Raw genomic sequence first — 4,125 nt, 5'->3', positions numbered from 1 at the left:
TTTTAATGTTATTTTTTTCTGTAGTTTTCTCTGTATCTCAAAATATATTAGATTTTCCATGTTTTTTTCATGTCAAATTAAAGTATACTGAATGTCACAATGAGTCCATTATTGACCTCGAAGCAACACGGTCAAAAGTTGCTATCATATTAGAAATAGAAAAAAAATACTGTTAACTTGGTTTTGTAACGAAAACGCCCTGGACATTAGCCAACAGTTAAGAGAAAAGATACAACGTCCCAGCAAAAGGAGAAACATGAACAAATAAACAACAGTTTACAAAGTAAACTTGAGATGGACGGTAACAAACCGTTTAAAAAACCAAGGTCAAGCGCACCAGAAAGGTAGCAGGTTCTTCTCAACTGCGTTAACGATTGATGTGCATCTTGTGTTAAAATCACTGGTAAATAATACGACTGATTATGCATAATATCATAGTGGATAAAGAAAGTCGTCTTATCAAAAACATACATTCAATTAGTAGCCGGTACGTACAAATAATATTAATTAAATCATTGCCGAATATGAAAGGTTAAAGTATAACAGTTGGATATAAAAAAAATCCAGCCATTACATGAAATGAAAAAAAAATCCCAAATTCAACAAAGTAAACTCTAGTCAAATTCACACGATACCTTTTAAAACCATTAAAAGTTGAAATCGGGGACAAATGTTGATACATGTTTTCAGACATGATTATTTTTCTGCCAACAAAATGTCAAATAAAGGAAGTGAAAAGATTTGTTATACCTATTGTTCATATATTTCATGATTGACCTAGTTTCATTTCAAAGAGTAATCGGAAATATGTTCAACGATCAATTGAAATTCAAACACGAAAAGGATGTTATTGTAATGTCTATCTATAGAAGGGGAAATATGTATGAATTCATTGTGTATTTTGTTAAATAAAATTTGGGATATTTTTTAGAGCGGAGAGTCCATTTGTTCGTCATATCTCCTTTTATTTATTTTTTATCTAATAATTTTTCGGATTTATTTTGCCATGATAGAGAAATCCGAAATTCACATTTATTACAACATTTTTTCTGAACAATCTCTGAATAAAAATTTTCACATGTAAAGTAAATTTGCACCTCAATTGGTTTGTTATTTTACCCTGTTAACTCTGGGACTTTCCTTGAGCAATCTTTGATTACGCCATTGATATATCAGGGTCACCTGTTGTGAACCCGTAACTCCTCCTGAACGCAATATCAAAGTTGTTCAAATTTTCTCAGAAAATTAACTATATCATGCCATTGCATATTTTTTTAGGAGTGATGAGGGACTGAGATCGAATATAAATTCATAGATCATGTTATACGAGCATTTTTTTGCGATTAATACTACACTCATAGAGATAATATGTAAGTCATTATATTTTGCATGTTGTGGGGTGGGGTTGGGGTGGGGGGGGTCATAAAAAGAGTTTTATCGATATGCGCATCTTCTGCAGAAAAAAATGTAGCGTTAATGTTTTTACCTGCCACATCACATGTTTTTAATCTTTTTCAAAGTATGGAAACTAAACAGTGGTTTTCTTATTTTATGTTTAAAACGTGTTTGCTATTTGGAAAATTTGGTGTTGATGGCAGACCTTTTTAGTTTGTGTTTAAATAAGTCACGACTTCGCTAATGTTGTGAAAATTTGATCTTGATACGTTGTAAAGGTACCACTCTTTTGTTGGAGACTGTATCGTGTCTTATTGGTTATTACTCGATATCTCCCGGTACCTTTATTCAGAAATCAGTGGTATTAATTATAAAATAATTAACATTCTATCATATCAAAAATGAAATTGCAAGCCTTCAAGTGTGAGTGTAATCCTATTTAATTATCTTTGGTCCATTCATATGTTGTGTTAAAGCTTTTGATTTTACGATTTGCTAAGGGAATCTCCGTTTAGAATTTTCCTCGGAGTTTGGTATTTTTGTTGTCTTACTATTTACATGTTGACAAATAAAGAAATGCAGTTTGAATTTGTCAATGACATAAACAATTCCTTATATGATTCATATTTAAAAAAAAAAAATCAGGAAAAACATCCTTCTATGTTGCACTTTGTAAAAAAAACTGTTTCACAAACCTCGTCTTTTTCGTGGATAATATATAATACTCATGTATTATTTGTTTTGTTTATATACTGGTTCCCATACATGATCTCTATCCTTCATCTCATAGAGACATATCTTGGAAATGTTACTTCTGCCTTGAATTCCGAGGAAGACCCAAAGTGAAGGGAAATGTAGTGGAGAATTCTATATAAGATATAAGTGTAAACTCTTAGAAATCTGGGGCATATAAATATAATTGTTGAAAATATGTCGCACAGTCCTTTAATTTGACCTTCAAAATTTAATAGTTATATTAAAAAGAAGATATGGGGTATGATTGCCAATGAGACAAATGTCTACAAGAGACCAAAATGACACAGACATTAACTATAGGTCACCGTACGGCCTCCAACAATGAGCACAGCCCATACCGCATAGTCAGCTATAAAAGGCCCCGATAAGACAATGTAAAACAATTCAAACGAGAAAACTAACGGCCTTATTTATGCATTTCAACTATCTTTTCTAAGATATAATTTTTTACGAACTTTCATAGTAAAAGTGGTATAATTTAGCCGTAATAGGCGTTCTTATGGGAAATTTGCTTTGTTTATCATTACATTATGCAACCTCTGAAAGTGAAATGGCCATGATTTATTGGTTACACTTCATTTAACTACAGTTATATTCCGTACGATAAAAGATTGGGAAACGTTAAGGCTAGGCTGAGAAACATTTAGAACTATTATTTGAACCTCAGAAAAGTTGTTTCAAATGTGTCATGTTTGCCTATATTCAATGCGAGTTCGCATGGCGGCTGATACATACATAGACCCATTGGTAGCCTTCGGCTGTTGTCTACTCTTTGGTCGCGTTGTTGTCTCGTTGACACATTCTCCATTTCCGTTCGCAATTTTATACCAGGAGACGCGAACAAATTCATGTCGATGTATCCTGTTGTTCTCCTTTAGAAATTCATCGGTAAACCAATGTCGACTATCAAGTGTCAGAAATTAACATCATTTCATAGAAATAATCTGACAGGTAATAATGAAATTCATTCAGCTATATAAGCTATCAATATGTGTCTGAGGTGTTAGTACATATAACTGAAAAAAAATAAAAACATACTACATACAAAATTATTGTATCTAAAGAACATATTTTTTCATCCACATTCTGAAATGTAGGTTGTCATATGAGTTATCCTTTGAAAATAAAACCCTTATGCACATCATCATAAACATCATTGTAACTTCAAGCTCCAGATCTAGTAGGAGCAGCACTTGCATCCACCCGATGCAACTGAGGTTATCCTATTAAATAGATCTTATGTTAGTGGGGTTACGTTGTTCAATAGAGGGTATGGTATACCATGTTAACACGTGTTAGGGGGTTATTCTATTGAAATAGAGAAACACAGTATTATAGCCATGCTAGTATATGGTATGGGGTTATCTTATTTAAGTAAAATAACACAGCAATGGTACAAATTTTGCATATGGTATGGAGTTATACTGTTCTAATAGGGTAAAACGGTACAACGATGTTGAAGCCAATAATTTTTTTTTATCCTACATCCGGAAATTAAAACTGCGGCCTAAAAACCAAATACCATGAGACTAACACGTTATTTGATTTATTATTGTTGATCTTATGATTATAGGGTAATTCATGAATATTGGGGAATATTGTCACGAGTAGAGTATGGATTATAAAGATGGTACGTTTGATGGAACTTCCAAATATACAGCCGAGACCGCATTCGATCAAAACTCGTAGTTGAAAAGCATTAGAAAATATCGAAAATGATTATTTTTTATATAGATACGTATCCCTCTGAAATCACCTACTTATGGAAAATGTGTGATAAAATTACTTAGATAAGTTCACAATAATTTATTCAAAGGTAAAACGATAAGCACTGTTCCCTAATATAATATGCCGGATACAATAGAAATACTAATGACCATCATATACTATATGTATAAATGCTTTATTAATAACAAATATAAGAGAGAAGATGTGGTATGATTGCCAATTAGACAACTCTCCACAAGAGACCTA

Source organism: Mytilus edulis, chromosome 9 (genome assembly GCF_963676685.1).
Source record: "Mytilus edulis chromosome 9, xbMytEdul2.2, whole genome shotgun sequence".
Lineage (NCBI taxonomy): Eukaryota > Metazoa > Mollusca > Bivalvia > Mytilida > Mytilidae > Mytilus > Mytilus edulis.
This window is presented reverse-complemented; position numbering follows the sequence as displayed.